The sequence below is a fragment of the Anas platyrhynchos genome, chromosome 20, assembly GCF_047663525.1.
Source record: "Anas platyrhynchos isolate ZD024472 breed Pekin duck chromosome 20, IASCAAS_PekinDuck_T2T, whole genome shotgun sequence".
In the NCBI taxonomy this organism is placed as follows: Eukaryota; Metazoa; Chordata; class Aves; order Anseriformes; family Anatidae; genus Anas; species Anas platyrhynchos.
In genome coordinates, this window is record NC_092606.1 from 2128066 (window position 1) to 2142377 (window position 14312).

At 45.1% G+C, this 14312-nt stretch overlaps 1 long non-coding RNA gene across 3 annotated transcripts in view; it reads right to left on the reverse strand.

The window, feature by feature from the left end:
- The window catches only part of LOC119713300 (uncharacterized), a 45282-nt gene that overhangs the window by 15794 nt on the left and 15176 nt on the right, over positions 1-14312 (reverse strand). The window contains exons 5-6 of one of the 3 annotated variants that reach the window (XR_005260410.2): positions 13724-13884; positions 10358-13432 (exon numbers count right to left, since the gene is read on the reverse strand). This is a non-coding gene — a long non-coding RNA (uncharacterized lncRNA). Of the gene's footprint in view, positions 1-1698; positions 7711-10357; positions 13433-13723; positions 14154-14312 lie in introns of those variants that run through there. The other 2 variants (XR_005260409.2, XR_011804264.1) reach the window with 2 other exon arrangements.

Consider the following 14312-nt stretch of genomic DNA (forward strand, 5'->3'; position numbering starts at 1 on the left):
GTGGCATTGAATTTGCAAACAGTGTTTATTGTGTGAAGTGCTTGCAGAGGTAACACGCAAGCGAGGCCCACCTTCTATGTGAGCTTCCCTGGGAGAAAATCTGTCTGGAAACTGGGGTCAGCATCTCCCCAGCACGGAAGCAGAGTGCTCAGAGCAGAAATTGGTGGCAAGATGCAACCTCAAGCCCTGAGCCATTTAGTGTGGATGCAGTTGTGTCTCCCTGCCTTTCTGCAAAAACAGGATGCCAGCATTTCCCTAACTCTCAGCAGCACAGAGAGGCTAAACAAGAGATAGTGTGGGCTGCTGAGTATGGGAATTAAAGTGAGAGTAATCCCTCATAGAGTCTGGTCTGGCCATTGCTGTAGTTGTTTTTAAATAACAGCGTACACAGCAACTGGCTTTTCCAGGAAATATATAAGACTTTCAAGCTTTATTCTTTCAGAGCAGTGCTAAAAATAATAAATAATAATAATTAAAAAAAAAAAAAAAAATGACCGTCATTGATTAAAAATAGAAAATGAAAATGTGAGCATAGCCACTATGGGCTCTCCTTGGTGCAGAATGCCAGGTTTATGACAAATGTATAATTTTGCAGACTAATAAGAACAAGTTGGTGGCAAAAGAGGCAGGGGGGAACAGAAATAAAGTCTGAGCTTTGGGGAGAGAACGAAGGAGCCTGGTGAAAATGCTGATATTTACTTACTGTAAATGTTGAGCCTATAAAACGTTCCCTCACACAGCAGCCTAAAGTGCCAGGCAGACAACAACAATAGCATGCTTGAATGAAGTTATATATTGTTTTGTGAAAGCGGCAGCTCACAGCAGAACTGAGATTAATAACAACCGCAGCTTTTGTGGTGTAAGTTACAAGAGCACACCAACACTTTCTGATAGCATTCAGCCTGGCAAAGCGATAGCTACAGCACTAGGGCTGCTATTTACATGAATGTATCATCTCCGGTTTTGTTTGTGGGTTGTCTTTTTTTTTTTTCTTTTTCCCCAAACCAAAGTGAAGAGGGAATAAATTCCAGGGGTGCTGCCTGATCAACAACAAACGCTCCAGTTCCTCTGAGACAAAGGAATTCAACTCGCAGATAAAATCCCTTGCAAACCTCTCTGCTGATAGCAGGTATTTGCGAGGAAGCCGGGGTACATGTGTGGATGGATTTCTTGCAAGACTTTGCCTCACAAAGCCACCAGGGATTGCCAGGCAGAACCTCTAAGACATATTTACTTGGGGGTGTGAGTTTTTATAGACATTTGTGCAGCTTTGTGGAACCTGTGAGGGGTCAACACCTCCAGGCCGGGGTGCCCTGGCCCTGGGGCCGCTTGCCGAGGCCGGACCCTCAGCCCGGTGTCGGATGCCTCCTTCCCCAAGGCCCCCATGGCCACGCTGCCCCTGCCGTTGGGCTGCTTCGTTAATTGTTGTTTGTGTGTTTATTTAATGAGGTGTGGAGCAGCCTCTAGTGGCGGACGGCAGGCAGCGGCTCAAGCACAAGCTGAGGCGCTGCCGGGGGTTTCTTGGCGGTGAGCAGGAGCTGAGGGGCCGAGGCCGCCCTGGCAGCCTGGGGCTTGCTTCAGCCTCGGCGCCCCCGCGGGTCTCAGCCCTTGTGCTCCTTCATCACCTCACGGGGCCCCAATTCCCGACATAAACAGAGCGAAACTCCCCCAAAACGCTCACTCTGCCCGAGGCCTTACCTGAGGAGGCTTTGGCCCGGGTCAGGCTCTCCTGCTGTGGGTGCTGTGCTGGCCGTGAGGGAGGCAACCCTCCCACTGGCCTCTAAGGGACATGTTTTCTCTTCTTTTCCTTGTTTCTTTCCATCCGAGGCACAAATTAATCAGATGGGGGTGAGCAGCACAGCTGGAGGCAGCTGTCTCGTCACCAGCATGCTGGCCTGAGGAGGTCGAGGTGCACCCTCTCATGGGCAGTAGAAGCCTTACTGTGGAGCTGTACTGAGAGGGGAAACAAAAATCAAAACCTAAAAAACTTCCTTTTGGTTCCCTTTCCCCTTTATTTATACCCCTAAACTCTGCCCAGAAGCCTGCTGAGCTCAGAGGATGGGCCACACATTTCCCTGGGCCAGCACCCCTCCAGGAGCCACTCGCCCAGACGTCAATTTCCTCCTGCTATAACCATCGGCAACTCTGATTCACCATCTCTGGCGGTAACCACCTAGATTGCGCTTACCTACTGCAGGGATGCTTGGAGCTTTAATTAATTAGAATGTGTGAATCAAACATCCTTAATTGAATCTTGTTGCAGAAACACAGAATATTGCCTGGCCAGTGCTGGGGCTGGACTCGCACTCACTGGTTCCCCAGTCATGCTAGGGGCCCTCAAATCCTTGCAGCATTTGTTCTGTTCCTCTTGTGTCCGAATTGTGCTTCCTTTGGTTAAGTTCACCTCCATAATCACTTTATCTTGTGTCCTACAGATCCTCCAACATCGCACCATCTCCCAGTTCACACCCAGCACCACAGAAACCAATGCATCCTCACAAGTACCCAGGAGCTCAGAGCTCAACCAGGCACTCGCATGTCCCACATTTGCACTTTTACTCCAGATTACACGTCTGAACTGTGTTATATCCAACCTTTCCTGCCACTGCAGAAGTTATATCTTTTGGCTCTTCCTGGCTTATGATTTGCATGAACTCCTCAGAAAGCCTCTGTCGGTTTTCTTCTTTTATTGGCACAGCTTCCAATTTTTGAATCTTTGATGGTTTTTCTTAATTAAAACTCATAACTTCTCCTAAGTATTTCTCTATCACAACCCCAGATTAAGACACACATTGGCCTCCGAGCCATGCAAGGTACTTTCTTCTGTATGCCTTTAGTTCCTGGAAAGCTCCCTTAAACCTCTGGACTTGCCACTTGCAGGAACCTCTCCATTACTGGTCTTCAAAGAGGTTCTCATTTCCTGCAACAGTTTTCCTGCTTTTCGCTGACTCTGCTGAAAATCTTGAAAGGGGGTTGACATGGACCACATGCTTTCAGTCTTTCAGTGCTCTAATTTCTCCATCACCTCTGCTCAGTTTCCTTCAATATTTCTTCTTTATGCAAAAGGAAATTTATCTTTCATTCTGGCATCTGCCCTGCCATCTGCCTTTGTGAACATGAAGGCAAAACTGTCAGTGATTTTTTTTTTTACACACAATGTCTATCAATAAATAACCCTCAGCAGCTTTTAGAGTCTTTCCATTGCTGATCTATTATTCCTTTGGCCCATGCAACATTCCTTGTTATTTATTATAACCTTTTTCACAGTCTTCCCTTTATTTCCCACCACTGCTTGTCTTGTCACTTCTTCTGCTCATTGCTTCATTCTGCTCTTGCTGTTTCAAGACCAAATGTTGGCACATCCTTTTACCTCTGCACAGGCAGGGCTGCAGGAGCTCTCAGGAGGGTAACCGGCCTCTTAAGATGGGAGAATTTTAAGGGTAGCAAAATTCAGACAATGTATATTCTACAAGTATATGGCACATAAAGAGGGAAGGCAGCAAAAACCTTGTGCTGATTGTGAATGTCACTGGCCATTTCATAACACATGTATGTTTCACACTATAATATCATATAATGTTACCTCTTGAATGCCTACCCTTGTATATTTTCCATTTCTTTCCGTTTTATTCTGATTTTCTTGGAACTTTTTGCTTGTTTTTTCCCAAGCAAGAAAAAATTCTCTATTCCCTTTCCTGAAACACAGTTTATTTTTTGTGACAGTGGTCACAGACCGTGATTACTGATTCTAGTCAGCATAAAGTACTGACCAGAATGAAACTGCAACCATGAGTTTTAGTTTATATACAATGCACACTGTGAGGGCTCTGAAAATTTCTGCACCTTCATAACTAATGTTCTGGTCTATCTCAGCAGAGCTCCACAAGGAAAAGATTTGGCTCTACAAATTCGCAATTAGGTACCTAAGAGAATAAATCCATTCTTTTACCAAGGAACAAAGATTGTCTTGAACTATGTAAACAAGATCCCTCATATAAGGGCAATTTCAGAATTTTTCCTATCCCAAACTTCCAGTGAGATCTTCTTCATTACACATATACATGCCCCTATTTTTTATCTTCCTTTTTAGAGATGACTGGGGGTCATCTCTAGTTTTTAATAGTTGTGACCACCTTAACTCCTACAAAAGCAAGTGCTAAAAACCCACAGCCCTTAGGGTCAAAGTAGAAATGCTCTTTATTTATAGGGAGCACATTTAACTGTCATGCAGTTCCTGCCCATTTTTTGTCACCATTATTAATCGGGTACTCTAGTCACCCCTACCTCTATATATGCTCAGCTTTTGAGGGATTAGCAGCACCACCCTGAACAGTTCATGGGACAAGGGAACCAATAAAAAGGCATTCGTGAAAATGACCATTTCAAGGGAGATAAAATATCATTATGTGAAATGGATTTGCTGGCACTCCTCACCAAATTTAGCACCTATTAAATTATAGAAACCATTATTCCTCTTACACAGAAAAGTCTGAAACTTTCTCTAAGAGATATATTTTATTATTTTAAGTGGGGCTTAAATGTATTTTTTCCTTGTGATAAATTTCCACGTATGATTTTTCTTAGAGATAAAACAGGTTCTTGTTCAACTAATTTTATTGATCAAAGAGGATAATACTTCCCTTTTCCTACAGCATAGGAATATTTCCCTCCTGGAGTGAGGTGTTTAGGAATTTTAACAAGCTGCGTTTTCACATCACAAGCCTTCAGCCAGGAAATGTTGTCAATATTTAAGCATAGTAAATGATACAGCTTACTTTATTAATAGAGAAGCATACCTGTAGAAAACAAAGCACTTTTATATTAAAAAATAATGCTGCACCTCCCAAACATGATACATCTAAATCCTCTCCCCGTGGCTTTCTACTGCATTTTCTAAACTACCTTCTCAGTGGCTTTGTCCCCTGTGCCACTAAGGCATTCAGTGCAGGATGGCCTGTCTGGAGCTGTAGGAAAGGGGATTTTGTTCCCTTCATCAGGCAAGTGCTCTGGGAAGACCGGAGGTTGCGGAAGCAGAAGTGTTCTGCCGGTCTCTAATCAAACTTCCCCTGGCCGGGTGCGAGAGGCCAAACTAATTAAACAGAACATCAACCCCAGAGGGAGTCAAGTGTTGGAAGAAAGTTGCCTGGAGAAAGAGGAGTGGGTTGGGAGAGCAGGTGCCTCGCAAGGGATGGAAACGTGACCTTGTAGGACAAACCTGAAATGCACTCACAGGAACACCTTTTGCAGACACCTAAAGGGAACCCGTGCCAGAGACCTCCGGCAGATGTGGTTATAAACTTACACAGATGGGGAGCAGAAACACGAGAAAGACTGGTCCTGTTTGATCACCAAGCACTGAAAAAGCAAAAGAGTGGACGCACCTCGGCAAACAATTTCTTTCCTCTCCCTTTTTAACATTAAGAAACTTTGAAACACCTGCGGTGGGAAACAAAAGGTTAATTAAAAAGAACCCCCATCTTTGCACTAAACTGATTGCTGGGACTCCTGCCAGCCTGGGAAGGTTAAAGAGCTCAAGCATGCGTGGGCTGCGGGGGGAATGGCTAAAATTTACAGCTAGCTCCCTGGAAAGTCACAGTTCAGCTGTTCTCCCCGAGCAGGTGCTCATGGGAGCGGGCCTGTCCCTTTCAAAGCGTGAAGATTGATGAAGCCTTCGCTCTCACCAACTGTAAATATACAACCAGCCTTGTCAGAGCAGGTTTGTAACATCACTTGCTGACAGCGAGAAATTTTTTTTAACCTCCTAAACACACACACACACACGCCTACCCCACACAGGCTCTCACACACACGCACATAAAAGTACTAAAAAAATAGGCTTTTTCCCAGGAAACGGAGAAAAGCCAATAAATAAAAGGATGGGAAAGGCATTTATGTTTTCCCTGCCCGGAGAGGCAATAGACAGAGGACATACATGGGGTGATTTCATCCTGTCCTAGCAAACAAGCAACATCTTCCTTGGGCTGTGCAGTTTACGGCCAAGCCCCGCACGGCAGCTCAGGCGCTTCTGCAAGAGCAGCGGCACAGGAGCCTGGCGAGCTTAAATCAACGGGGCTGTGTGCTGCCAGGCACCCCTCCGTGGAGATGCAGAACAAGCGATTGTAAGAGAAGATACTGCTAAAATAACCATTTTACACTGCCCTAGTGCCTGCTTTCTGAGGACTTCATAACGTGCTATAGATAGAAATCACTCATTCTCTGCAGCCGCACAGTAGGATCTTTATAAAGTTGGACGCAAGTGTCTTTAGGTTGGGATTTTCAAAGTCTTGGATCATCCATCACCAAGGGAACACAAGCTGCCCACAGGGGCAGGCAGATCTCCTGGGGAACATGGACATGAGGAGAGGGCCAAGTGGCACAGCGACCAGTACCTGGGGGCTCAGCCACGGGACCTCCCTTTCTGCTTTAATTTTCATGCACGGTATAAATCCAAGCACTCCTCTCCCGTAACCGATGGGTTACTTCCTTGAAGACACCAGAGCAGAGCTGAGTCCTCAGAGGGTGTTTTCGCCTTCATGGTGAACTCAGGATGTGGATTTTGTGCCTGGTTATCTGTGCAAGCACCCAAAGAGGTGGCTGCTCCTCTGCTGAAGAAAGTATTTTGACTAATAGCACTGAAGAGTCACAGGCAAATCTAGCAGGAAAAAAATAGCACTGGCAAGGCTTACCCAAAGCCCGTGGAAACCAGACAGACTATGAATGGGCTCCTGGCTTCAGTGACTGAACTCCTTGGATGATTGGAAGCAGAATTAATATTCTTGTATGAGTTTATTGTGCTGCCCCAGAATTCATTTCTAGCTTTGCAGTCATCTTAACTAAAATAATTCTGCAGCATTCTTTTCTCTTTTCCAACAAAATTCATTCCACGTTATCATTTCTCTAAGGCAAAATTTCAGGGTAATAGAAAATGTTTAGCCTAATTTCTTAAAATTGTTAAGTTTGATATCGCCTTTGCAGCATGGAGGTTTTAAATTGGTTATTTTAGGAAATATCAGCCCATTTTGACTACCCAAAATTTTTACCTTGGAAATTCGTCAGCTTTTGATTGGTGACTTCTTTGCTTGTGTGGCGGGGGTTTTGTTTTTGCTCCACTGCTTCTGTCTCACTACTTTCTTCTGCTTGTTATTAATAGAATAGCTTAAGACTCCCCTTCCCTTGGGCTCAGTGATATACCCCCTGTGCTCTTAGACAAAAGCAGGCCTTCGATAATATCCTCAAAATTTCAAAAAGCCCTCTGGTTATTTCTTCCTACAAGGCAAAGAAGTTTCTACATCTAACGTAAAACTCCAACAGACCTCACCTGCACATAGACTTGTCCAAGATAAATTCCGTTTGCATTTCCTTCAAGATACTTAAAGAATGAACATACCTACAAAAAAAAAATCATGCAACTCACTCAGTGTTTGCAAACTGTCACAATCTTCCCTTTGCTTGTGTTACATCCCGTCTCTCAAATTCTTTGACTGACGTGGCTGTTTGAATTGCTAACACTCCGTGATGAAGCCTGTCACTGCCATTTCCACCGTGTTTACCCAGTGCCTCTCACCGAGGGGTTCCCCTCCCTGGCACAGTCCCTCACACTATGCTGTATGCTAATAAATAATAAGAAAAAAAAAGGTACTTCCTTCTTTTCGGCAGCAGAAATCTAACAGTCCTGATGAATACGCCAGGGACTGGGAATGTTTCCAGAAGCTGTAAGAGAAAAAGAAGTAATTTATTGCAGGTGCTAAGAATACATCATACACCTGTGAATACAGGTGACCACCACTTGCTCGAGTGACTGGTGCTGTCCTTGGAGGGATAAGACCACAAAGGTCCCTCTCTACTGCAGAAAACAGCAAACAGCAAAGCCCTCCCTGAGCTTCAGGAGGGGCAGGTGCTGGTGCATGCTTGAATTTTACTCCACAGCAGAGCTGGAAAGCAGAGGTGGCATGAAATACAATTACATTTTCTCAATAAAATTGTTTTTGGGCAGGGGCTCTCCCTCGGGGGGGCAGGCAGGGCTTTGAGGGGGCCACACAGCCCTTCCATGCACATCTAAAATGAACCCAGCTCCCCCAATGCCAGAGTTCCCCAAGTTTCCAGAGTGCTCAGTCAAGCCACATTCATGGGTTATTCACAGATCCTTTCTCAGGAACCTAAATGGTTCAAGGGTTTTTTAAGGCTAATAGGGCAGCTCCACTTTCCATCAGCTGAGGATTAGGCCAAACAACTTGTTTTCATTTGCTTGTTTACTTTTCCCAAGAGGGTGATCCAAACATCTTCTCCCATGCCCTCCTTCTACTCCCGATTCAGACGTTATATGGCAAAGAGGAGGAACTCGAAACCGTGCCTGCTCAGCCCCCGTTCTCCCAGCCCTCCCATCCCACCCAGTGAAGCACACGGCATTACAAACTCCGGCAGCTGGGAGCATCTGATTATTTGTATGGAAATTTGCTCCAAGTTCAGAAGTGGATCAATGGCAATTTCTCAAGCTGGCTCCATTTTGAGAACCAAAATTGACTTCTGGAGAAGCTGCTTGATTTCCCAGCTCTCCCCCACCAGAAAACAGATTATTTCATAGGATGGGGGTGATATAATTCAACTCCAAATAGGTTCTGGGCCTATTAGACCCAAATATAAAACTCACCGAGGCTCCAAGGAAAACAGAATTGCTCTGTGCTTTACTCTTCCTTGTCAGCCCTTTACTCCCACCTCTGTCTGGTGTAAATCTATTTGCTTATAGTCAATGCGCCACACTGATGTAAATGGCAGCTCACAACATAGCACAGGAGAGACTTATTTTCTGCAATTTAGTTTGCCTGTTCCTTTTCCGTGCTCCCCAGTTTGCCCTATTTCCATTACCCAGCCGTGCCACCTCTTTGCTTTCTATATTGCCTCACTGGCTGCCCATCTCTCTCCTTCTTCTCTTTTTTTTTTCTTTTTCCTTTTTTTTCCCCCACAAAATACTTTTCTTCTACGTTAAAGGTCTTTCACTTGTGAGTGCCTCTCTTTCCCTGCACCAGGACCACATCAGCCACCCATCCCCAACATCTCCAGGAGTTTTAATTGATCATTCCGCTGATAAAGCTAGTACGTTCTAAAAACCGCATCTTTACAGGCTGTGCAGTGTGTCAGCGGAGGGCATTCTGCACTGGGCAGGCACAGGAGGATAAAAGAGGCTCAGCTTGAGCCAGGCTGCAGCTCCCCAGCCCTTGCCCACGCCTGCAGCCACTGCTGCGCGCCACCCCCGAGGAATTTGGCAGCTGCGCTGTGCTACCGGAGCAAAGGGCAGGGGATGGATGGGAGGAAGAATGAACCCAGTGACCAAACTGGTCTGATGTGGTAAAACTGACACCGTGTGGGCTGCCTGCAATGGGGCAAGCGGTAGCCCAATGGCATGGATGGTGGCCAGGCACCAGGCGCGTACAGCAAGGTCACCCTGCCTGGGCTGGGGGAAGCAGCGCAACCTTTCCCGTCTGTCTTTGCAGGGGAAATTCTGACTTTCTCTTCTTCCCTGCCTTTCCTCTCAGCCTGGCCTCTCTTGGGAGCGGGATCTGCCTGCAGAACACGTTGTGCTGCAGGAGAGCCGGCAGGAGCTTTGTTTGTTCTTGCCACGGCTGTGTTTAACAGACACTTACGTGCACCACGCTTCTTTCATGCTCCAGCACACAGCTCCGGGGCTGAGGCCCCCTTCCTAGGGCCAGGTGATGGTAACGAGCACTGCCCTTCTAGATTTTCCTTTCCCACGTTAAAGGATCTTGGAGGTACCAAAGATTCATGCTGTTAAGGCAAATGCCTGGCTTCAGGTTAGCACAGGGCAGCTCTTTCTGCAGGGCCTCCGTAAAGAGGCTTTTAATTTAGCTCTAATAGGGAAGTTATTGTATGTTAAATAAATACTAATTGATTATTTAATATATATGCATTGAGGGTTAACTGCTATGTAATGAGCTCCTCTCCATTAGTGGGGCTGCTAAACGTCAATTAATATGGGTTTTAGAATCAATTGATATTTAACACACCCTAAGTTCCCTGTTTAGCCTTAATGGGTCAGCATTTCTGAAGTGGCCAATGCCGATAGTTTCTTTTAAAAATTAAAAAATATTTGTTGGAAGATTTACAACGGGATGGAAAGTTGTGAATCTATTAAAAGCTCAGCAAATCAGCTCCACTGAACTGGACACAGCAAGGCGAGTGTGTCTGAAGCCCAGCTCTGCACATAGCCAAGACCTCTGGGACAGGGAGAGGGAGTCAGCTGCTCTTAGCATCTGGGGAACTTGGACTTTTTTCTATAGCGAGCTTCCCAGAAAGATGCTCTGTACCATTATATTCTCTCCTTACTCAGAACATTAGGCAGGAGCTGGCATACAGCTGGGTTTGGCCCCCTTATGCTCCTGCATCCGCTGGTTGTAATGTCCAGTTGCACCGAGGTGCACGCTGGAGATGCAATAGGCAGCGCTCTGTTTGGAACTGACTGCCAGATAAATATGAGGGACATGATTTTCAAGGATGACCAGGGGATTTAGACACACAGCTTCTATTTATTTTAATAAGCATCGTGTCTCTAAATCTCCCAACTGCCTTTTTAAACGCCTAATGGCTTAAACTTCATTCCCTTTGCCTCTCCTCCCCAAACACACACAAATAAATCACATGCAAGCTGTTTCTGGTGTACGTCAGGGAGAAAACAAGTAAGTTTCTAATGAAAGGAATGATCATAATGCATTTACGACCATTATCTAACACTATTTCTTGCCTAATTTCCTTACTGGCAGCTTTCAGACACTTTTCATGATGTGGCAGAGTTTAGCTCAGCTTGCCAAAAACTCAGGCTGGAAGAGATTGTACGTGGAACTGCAGGAACTTTTCCCATCTGAAAGCATCCTCTTTGGGTTTGCCATCTCATCTGCCATAGTGGGAAGCAGCTCATCTTGCCCACATTGAAAACGGGTCAGGTCATACAGATCTAACAGACACTAACATCACAGCCCAAATTCTAGTCTAGACGAGGTCTCCATCTCCCACAATTACATAGGATTTGTAAAACCTGTGGATGTTTGAGTAATAAAAGGCACTACCCAGAGCAGGTGAGAGCAGGGAAATACATTCTCTTACTGCGTTTGTACAGCACTAAGACAATGGAGCTCAAAGCATCATTGCAGCTCACAGGCAGCGTTATGATGCAGATAATAAAGATGAAGGAAGAACAAAGAGGAATACGTGGCCAGCTCATGGTTTGAAGTCTACAGGCTGATTTATGTCATCCGAGGATCTGGCCCAGTTAGGTCTAATTTTAACATCCTTGACAAATTCCCTTTAACAGCAAACTGTCAAAAGGGAACCTTTTCTCCTCCCCTCATCCTTCCATCTCCATGAGCTGTTCCCTGTGACAACACTGTTCTCAAGCAGTAATTGGCAGTATCATTCCATTATCACTTATTCTTAAGGCCTGAGGATTTCATTCCTTGCAATTTTCCTGTTGTACAAATTCATGTCTATTAGTTTAACACATGTGCATGTGCGTGCATTCATCCCCTCTGTGTGTGTGTGCATGTGTGTGTGTGTCTGGGGAGGAAAACAGTACTTAAAGCTGAAAGGGCCATTGTCTTATGAACCATCCTAAGGAAGGAAAAGAGCTAATTACTGGTGACATGTAGTTATGACTTGCAGTAGGAGGTGCCTCTGGCATCTACAGCAAACAGTCTAAATTCTCCTTATAAGCATTTTAAATGGATGATGATCCTAATGAACTTAATAGCATCGCTATCCAAGGACATCATCAACTCATTGCTATCCTATATTTTGCAGAAATAGCTTCTTTAAACAGTGTGCCCCTGCTTTGAACAGTAATGGTTTTTAAAAGTGTCTTAGCACACAAAGGCAAAATCTTTTTTGAAACAGGGTGGAATTGGTTGGTGATTATCACTGAAAAGCTGGCAGCCACCAGCTAACCTTCTAACAATGAAATATGGGAATTTACCTTCATGCTTCAATGCTTGCTATTCAGCTGTCTACCAGGGTCTAAATCAATGATTCTACACCCTCCACTCAAGGTTTCTCTTTCAAATGCTGCAGATATGACCTTAAGTTCATCATCTAAACAATGCAGTTCACGTTTAATTTCATTAATCTAAGATCTTCCATAAAATTGCAATATGGCACCATACCTTTCAAGTACCTTCATTAAAATCCATGTTATTTCTAAATCCTATGCATATCTATGAGGTCATATGGTGTTTTATTAAAATGGATTTTTGAAAGGCTCAGCTCTTTTATCACCAATTGTCATAAGGTAGTTTACAATAAAAAAAAAATAAAATAAAATAAAAAAACTCTCATTGTGTAGGTGATGAACAGATCACTTATTTCTACAAGTTACCCCCGTTCCCAATTTTTACCTTCTTTCTGAGGATTTTACAATTGGAGGGAAGAGAAAAATTATGAAATCCTCCTTGTCCGTGTATTTTCTGCTACTTACTATGCCAAGTGCAGTTACCTTTTTGAAATGCACCATGTCGTTCAGATCCAAGGGACATTATTTCCAAGATTTGCCCTCGCATGTCTGCGTGGCACCATGTTCTCAATCTGCACAATGGATTTTTTTTTGCTATTCTGGGAATAATATATTGGCAAAAGTTTCCTTTTCTACTGCATTCTGTTCCCTATCTCTTGTCTATTTTATAGATTATTTGGTATTGTAACAACACTTTGCAAGGCTGGTTAGGAGCAGGGACCTCACGATAGCAGATGCCAAGAGCACAATTGAGGGATCCTGCCCCCAAAAGCCCAGCACTCCCTATCCACATAGCAAGAAACATTTAAGGGAAAGAATTTTCTTCTTTATTTTGTGCTTGCAGCCAGCAAACACAATTTCCTGCAGGAAAGTTCTTACATAATTCAGGCTTATGCGCATAATAATAATAGCAGCAATGCAAAACAAATAGATTAATCATCTCCCTAATAACTGCACATCGAGATGGGCTCTGTTGCCCGGACTCTGCAGAGGCCCCGAGCATGGCTGCCCTCTTGCACCCAGGGCGCCCGTGGGCTCCAGACCCTGCTCTTGCCAGGCTAATTTCCAGGCTCAGGATCGACTCCAGGCTCCTGACCCCTCAGCTCAAAACAACGGTGAGCAGAAAGCTCCTGGTGCATCGCGGAGTCTCAGGACTCCCTGCCCTCTTCAGGCATATGGGCAGAAATCCCAGCCTGACTTCATCTTCCTGGGCTCTGCTGGACTTGGGCTGGCTGCTGTCAGTGTGGGCTGCATGGCTGGAGCCTACCAAAGTCACCAAGAGCTTCCCTGTGTATACGCACTCAGGTTCGACCCCATACTTTAATTCACCACCGTTGAGGCTGCATTGGAGCAACCACTGCTGCCTCCATAACTGAACTTGCCACGTCACCATAACTTCAGCGCCCACTCTCTTGGTCTCTCCTGGAAAAAATTCCCCTGTATGTAAGTGCTGAACAAAAACAGATCCCTGGGAAAACCTCATGCAAACAGCCAAGTATTTAAGTTTTTCCCAAAGGCACGGAGAACACAAATGATGATATCCATGCCCAAGGAAAAATAACATTCCATGGTGTTTCCAGCTCCTAGGCAAAATATTAAGCAGCCTGGAGAGACAAAGCTGTCCCGTGGTTCTGCCCTCGTCCTCAGCACTTTTACTGAGGCTCCAGCAGCAGGCACAGACACACCGCTATTGAGATGTCATTTGTGACAAACCTTCCACAGTTAATATTGGTTGATGACTTCAACCTCGCCTTCCTTCATCCTTCCATAAAAACGGACCCGGGCTGCAGTACGGCGCTCACAGCGCAGCATTACTCTGAAGAAGCAATTACAGCGAGCAGAGCAAGGAACTAAAGACAGGTCACCTAAATGAACTGGGGGAAAAGTACATGAGAAAACAAGAAAATGTCTTCATCACTTTTCAGGCTTCAAATTGGAAAAACAGGGATCAATACAGCAGAACTTCATTTAATGGTGTGAAAAACAATCCGCCCCACGCCAGGCAGGAATCACTTATTGCCAAACAAACAGGCCAATTAGCGCCGGGCCGGTGTGGGGCACAGCCATTCCTCCAGCCTTGGCTGCCCTGGCACGGGTGAGAGGGACAAAGCCACTGGTGGAGGTTGCTCTGAGGCCACACAGCCTAAAAAAAAAAAAAAATTAAGTGGACCATGAAGCAGGAATCGGCTTTTTTTTTTTCTCCCTTAATTTTTCTCCCTATTCAGTTTAATGATTGGAGAGGCTGCGTGCAGCTGATGCACAGAGGGAGGTGGGGACACATCTCCCTACAGGCTGGGGTTTG